A 6,996-nucleotide genomic window follows, 5' to 3' on the forward strand; every position below is an offset into this window, starting at 1 on the left:
AAAAACAAATCTGATTACAGAAGCTTTTGGAGATAATGAAGCTCTGAGGTGAGTGTGGCTGTGGCCATTTGGCTCTCACACTCTGGAAATATCCTTGATACTAGTACTGTTGACATATGTGATAGGAAAGAAATCTGATCTACCCCAAGGCTATATGACAGGGTTATGTTGGATTTATCTTTTCTTGGTAGAATGGTAGTGGAGATTCATAGTCTCTCTTTCTTACTCTCTCTCTCCTTCTCTCTCTTTCTCTCTCTGATCAGCCTGACAGATTTTAAAAATCCTTATCCCTTGTCCAGAGAACTCCATAAATTACAGAATATTAAATTATGCCCAAACCTGGTATCCAAAATTCTATATTACTTCCTCCTCCTCATCTATTTAAAACTATGTATTCTCCAACTTGTGACTCTATCTTTCCCAACAGGGTGAACTTGATATTTAAATTCCAGTTTCTTACTTAGAGTTCTGTCATTTACACCAAATTCTGTGTTTAGTTACTCTATTTATAGTTCACAGAATCAGAAATATGTTCTCTAATTTCACTGCTGTTTGAATTCAAAGTCCTTTCATCTGATTCCACTATTCATTAGTTTCTCTGAACAGATAAGTAAACTGTTCTATAGCCTACGTTAAAGTAAGTGAATATTAAACTCAAGTTTTTCATTGTATTCATATTTTGAGGCCCATCAAACTTTGAACCATTTATGTTAAATTTCTAGAATTCCTTTTTTCTGATGGAATGATTTTGGGCTAAAGTAGAAGTTTTTTTTTTTTAAAAACAATGACTTTCATTCAAAAATTATTAACCTAGCAAATGAGAGGGAGCAGCAAAATAAATTAATAAATAAAAATAGGGCTGGGAGATTACGAAAAAAATCAAGAACACAGATGAAAATGATGGGTTTGGAGCATGGAAATCAAATTAAAAGAAGGCAGTGTGGAGAAAAATTCATCCTAACAAATTGCAGATTTAATGGCATCCAGAAATGCAAATTGAAGCCAAATTTCTAAATAATGGTTGGTTCCAAGGTTTAGATGTGTGATCCTAGAGAGAGTTAGCTTTAAATATCCCTACCCAGGGGCCAGTTCTACAACTTTGTGGGAGATACTTTTTTTTCTCTTACCAGACACAATGACATTACTTGCTATCTGCAATGCAGTTTTCTACTTTTCCAAAGGGAAAACAAACTATGACCCTGTCTCACAATGACTTTTTTTTCTTGAGTTATTTTATCATAGCCCTCTGAAAATGGTAGCCAACGTGTACGAATGAAAAAAAAATTCTGATTTAAAATTGGCATAGGAAATGATGGGATGGTAAAGAATGGTAAAGAAACAAAGATTTCCTCTCCTCTCCTTGTCAAATCAAATGTCCTATTATCGAAGAATGCAAGACAATATTGCGTACATGGGCAGAACTGTTTCTAAATAAAATGTCCGGCATGAAAAAGCTGCATCCGTTCCTAATTAAGCATTCTGTAAATAAAGCTTTGCTCTTCATGTCTTGTTTTCCTTGAAAACTACCATCAGAGATAGTAAATGGTGTGAAGCAGTGGAGACACCCAGCGGCTAGTGCGGTTAACCACAGCAACAGCTTATTTCTTGGTGCACTGTTTCCTGTTTTCTATGTGTCCATTTCCTCTTGAAAAGATGACACCGAGTATCTCTAAACAGAAATTTAATAATTTAGTAATAAATATGAAATCCATGACTTGAATCTCACTCACAAATTAGGTCTTAGTCTAAAAGATGAAAGAATGTGTGGAAAAAGCAACATTTTAAATTAGTATAAAGGAAAAACATCTTTCAATCCTGCCTTATTTTTTAAAAATATAGTTTTTGTAAGACATGAAGGTAAGTTTCTTTTTTCTAATTTCAATTTAGGAAAAATTGTATATAAAGACTGACACTTGAGACTTGAAATTAAAACTTAAAATTTGAAAATGTCTGACACCACTGAAATTTTCAACAAATAAAATACATTAACATTTTAAAATATAGGACTGTGGGGCTGGGGTTGTGGCTCAGCGGTAGAGCGCTTGTCTAGCATGCGTGAGGCACTGAGTTCAATTCTCAGCACCACATAAAAATGAAAAAAAGGTTATTGTGTCCACCTACAACTAAAACAAATATTAAAAAAATATCTAAGACTGTGAAAAGAACTGGTATATTTTATTAAAAAAATAAAAAGACAATAATGTTGAGAAATAATGACAAGACTGGGTGAAGGAATAAATGAATGTTAAACATTTTTTTGAGTCTGGTAGGGTGGCTCATGACTGTAATCCCAGTGGCTCAGGGCTGAGACAGGAGGATTGTGAGTTCAAAGCCAGCCTCCGCAATTTAGCAAGGCCCTAAGCAACTTAGTGAGATCCTGACTCAAAATTTAAAAATGGAAAGGAAAGAAAAAAAAAATAAGGCCTGGGGATGTGGGTGACTCAATAGTAAAGCACCCCAGTATCAACCCCCCCCCCATTTTTTTGAAGAACCATTTTTTCCTTATCAAAAAAGTAAAACAAGTTAATTTTTAAAATTAGACAATATAGATCAACAAAAAGAAGTAAAGGCCAGGCACAGTGGCTCAGGAGACTGAAGCATGAGGATTGCAAGTTCAAAACCAGCCTCAGCATCTTAGCAACTTAGCAAGACCATGTCTCTAAATAAAATACAAAAAAAGGCAGGGGATGTACCTCAGTGGTAAAGTGCCCCTGGGTTCAGTCCCTGGTACCAAAAAAAAAAAAAAAAAAAAAAAGTCAAATGCTTATTACAATTTCATTCTTAATACTTTGGTTCATATATTTCCAGAAAATTTCCTTATACATAGATAATTTTTCAAGTAAAAAGGATTTACCTGAATGGTGTTGGAAACCTTTAAGAGATGGAGCTTAGTAGGAGATTTTCGGTCATTATGGGCATGTCTATGAAGAGTATTATTCGAACTAGGTGTGTGTGTGTGTGTGTGTCTTTTTTGTACATCAGGTAAATGGTCTTCTTCTATCACATCCTCCAACTATAATATATTGCGCTGCCACAGGCCCAAAGGAATAAGGCCAATCGGTTATGGAGTGAAATCTTTAAAACTGTAAGCTGAAGCAAACCTTTTTTCTTTTCAAGTCCATTATCTCAAGTATTTTATTGTAGTAATGCAGAACTGACAAATGTAACAGTTTTTTTTGCATTGCCTTTTCTCCTTATTTTATGAACAACCTCTATATCAATATCTATTCATCTATACATAATTTAAGAATACATATAGTATTTCATTATATGGCTGTACTATACTTAATTTAACAAAATCTTTACTGTCAAATACTTCCTCTCTTCCTCACTGTCCCTTCCTTTCTTTTTTCCTTTTTTTTCTTTCTCTCTTTCTTTTCTTTTCTCTTCCTTTTTTTTTTTTTTTGCAGTACTTGTATTGAATCCAAGGATATTTTACTACTGAGCTAAATCCTCAGCCCTTTTTATTTCCTTGTTTTAAAAATTTTGAGACTAGGTCTTTACTAAGTTGTTAAGTCTGTGCTCCTTCTGCCTCAGCCTTTCAAGTAGCTGGAATTATAGATATATGCCATCTTGTTTAGCATATACCTTTTAAAGATAGCATGTGCGTTTTAAGAATAGTTTAAAATTATTAATTATAACATAACATAGAGAAAAGTACATATAATTTTACATATACTTTTTTGGGGGAGGAGGAATTTAGGGTAATTTATTTCCAGCTTAGCTAACTCCACATAATGCAGATCTAGTACACTATACTCGTTTCAGGAAAACATCCTCTTCTCAATGAGAAACCAGCAATGTCCAAACCTTAACTTTATCGATTTAACATGTTATTCGTGGATTGAAACCAGAAAAACTATACAAAACCAAGGTTTCAAATTTAGTTTCCATTTTTTTTCCTCATCCAGGAACACAGTGCTTTGCACACCAGATAGGTTCATCAATATTGCCAAGTTTAATTTAATTGAACAGTTGACAACCAATAATCAAGTACTTGACCTACATATACATTTTAACAAACAGTCTAAAACAGTGTAACCACCATCCAGGTCATGAAATAGAACATTATAATCCCCTAGGATACATATAGCCCCTTCCTGATTGTAGTCCTCTTTGGGGGAATTTGATATCTATTACCAAATTACTTCCCAGAAATGCATTTGTTAGCACTCCTGCAAGACTATATCAGGTGTCTATCTTAGAGAATGGCTGTGAAATAACTTGCAATCAATAGTAAATACAAACAAACAAACAACCCAACAAGTTATATGGAGTGTCATATTGGCATTGTTACAATTGTACTTTTATTTCTAAATAATATTTGAAAATATAATTCAGGTTTGAATTTTAGTTTACTGTGGCTGCCTATGATATTTAGCACAGTACCAGGCATTTTTGTCTTATAATGACCTGAATAGGAAGCTCCCCCTACCAAGTCATAATCTAATGTAAGAGGGTCAAACCTAAAGGCACCCTATGGGTCTTATTAGAAAAGGAGTGGAATGCATTTCACAAAGCATTCTCCCAGTTACCTTGCTTTTTTCCTTAGGTTGTTCACCTCTAGGAGTCAGATTGAGGCAATGCTGGTATTTGATGTAGGTTTAAGAGGAAAAGTATCCTAGAGTCAAAGAGCAGAGCTTTTACTGGTATGGGTCTCCAAACTGTATGCCTATAAATATCTGATGTATGTATTATGCATGTTTGTATGTATATTTAGATATATGATGTATGTGGGTTTGTACATATTTATGTCTTACACAGTTAGAATTAATTTTCCTTCCTCAAACCATATATATCAATCAAAAAAGAAGTTAGTGGACTGAGGATGTGACTCAGTAGTAGAGTGCTTGCCTAGCATGCATGAAGCCCTTAGTTCAATCACCAACACTGCAAAAGAAAAAAATGTTAGTCATATTTCTAGAAAAAATTAGTCCGACTTATGAGCTTGGCTTGACAAACAAGGACAGTCAGAATCCTTCAATGAAGTCTGACACATGAAAGCCATAAGTCTTAAAGATATAAGTTTGAGTTAACAGTAGTTATTTTTCCTGCTATGGAGAAGCCCTTCAAGGAACAGTACTAGTATATCATTTGGAGATAAGCAGGTTGGGGAAAAGGAACTCCTGGGTCTAGTCATGTCTTTTTGATAGTTAGCTTACTGTTTTTTGCAATGCAATGAGCTAAATGATACATATTCAGCAAATTTTAAAGTTTTGGATGACCACATGTTTTATATTAACAGCTTGACTAAAGCAAGTTAAAATAAATAATACCCATTCTTATGGTTATTTCAAGATAAATTTCAATTGATTAAAAAAATGCAATGATTAATGTATAATGAGTGACAAATGTTCATATACTTTGACTTACTAATTTTTCCTGGTAATATATTTCAAGAATAAGGGATTAAACATACCAAGGTGTCTATAGGAACATTATTTTTATAATAACAGTTGTGAACCCACAAATCTAATATTTGAGAAAAAGAAAAAAATATGGCATGTTGATTATTTTTTGAAACTCTATTTCTAACAAATATGACTATATAGAAATACAATGGGAAAAAAGAGTTTACAAATTCACTTTTAAGTGAAAAAGAAATTTCTAAAATTGTGTATGTATACTATTATTACAACATTATAAAACTATATGCATTGATTGATTACATATACACATATAATGGAAATTGGAAGACAGGAGGAAATAAGAATAGTTTTTGCCTTAGGTCAATGAGTATACAATTAGACTGAAAGTTCTACAAATTTTAAAATGTTTTAATTTAAAAGAAAATCATAGCTGATAAACAATCCCCTGAAATAATCTAAAAATGGTTTCTGTTGATCAGTCAAAATGAGATCATATCTTCATAATGGATGTTTCTAAAGGAATTTTGAAAAAACTGGAGAACCAATTTATAAATGGTGAGGATCAAAAAATATTGTATCTCACAGAAATCTGAGAAAAGACCAATGTAAACTTAAATTTTTTCTTTTCTTTCTTTAAGCTTGGGATCTTCACAAATATTATTAGGAGGAAGCCTCAAAATCTCCCCTTCCTGAAGTAGTATGATCCGAGCTGCAATTTGGGGCAAGAGTGAAGGAAAGATGGTTATGTTAACTAAAGAATGACTTTAATAGGTACAAAAGAAGAGACATGAGCATATTATAAGAGTTTCCAGTCACATGGGTAATAACAATAACTAGATTAAAATTCTGAGTTTGTCAGAGAAGGAACTGGCAGGAAAATGGCCTGTGTTATTGCCAATCACAAAATGAAAAAGTGGGTAAGAAATAAGAATTAGGTACAGTACTGAATCTTATGGCTGTTTATTTTGCTGGGTGAATAACAAGCAAGTTTATAGTTAATCCGGATGTTGCTTTCAGCTTTGTGAATTTCCTAGCAGATGTCTGAAGAGTGACGTCTCTCCATTGCTTTTGAACTTTGTCCCTGTGGAATTCTGTGGTTTCATTGCTTAGCTCTTTTTTGCTAAGTCTCTTCAATATGACCCAGACTCTCCCAAGCACTCTGGTATCATACCCAAGATAGAGGACATGAAATAGTTATTCAAAGCCCCTACAAAACTGTAGCTGGAAGTGAGGTTAAATAGAAATACTTAGGTAAATACCATAAAATTGTAAGATTTTTACGTCAATAGCTCTATTAATTACAGTGTGACCATGAGCAAATTATTTCTCTACAGCTCATTTTCCTCTCTGTAAAGTAAGTATTGTCATTCAATCAATAATATTTGTTGTTATTATCCAAAAAAGGATTGTATAAAGGTAATAATGGTGTAAAAATAACTAAGACACAATATCTAACCTAAGGGAGCTCATGGTGTAGTGAGACGGACTTTTTTTAAAAACTATTTTTTAGTTGATGCGGGACCTTTATTTTATTTATTTATATGTGGTGCTGAGAATCAAACCCAGTGCCTCACACATGCTATGCAAGCACTCTACCACTGAGCTACAACCCCAGCCAGTGAGACAG

This window comes from Ictidomys tridecemlineatus, chromosome 2, assembly GCF_052094955.1.
Source record: "Ictidomys tridecemlineatus isolate mIctTri1 chromosome 2, mIctTri1.hap1, whole genome shotgun sequence".
NCBI lineage: Eukaryota > Metazoa > Chordata > Mammalia > Rodentia > Sciuridae > Ictidomys > Ictidomys tridecemlineatus.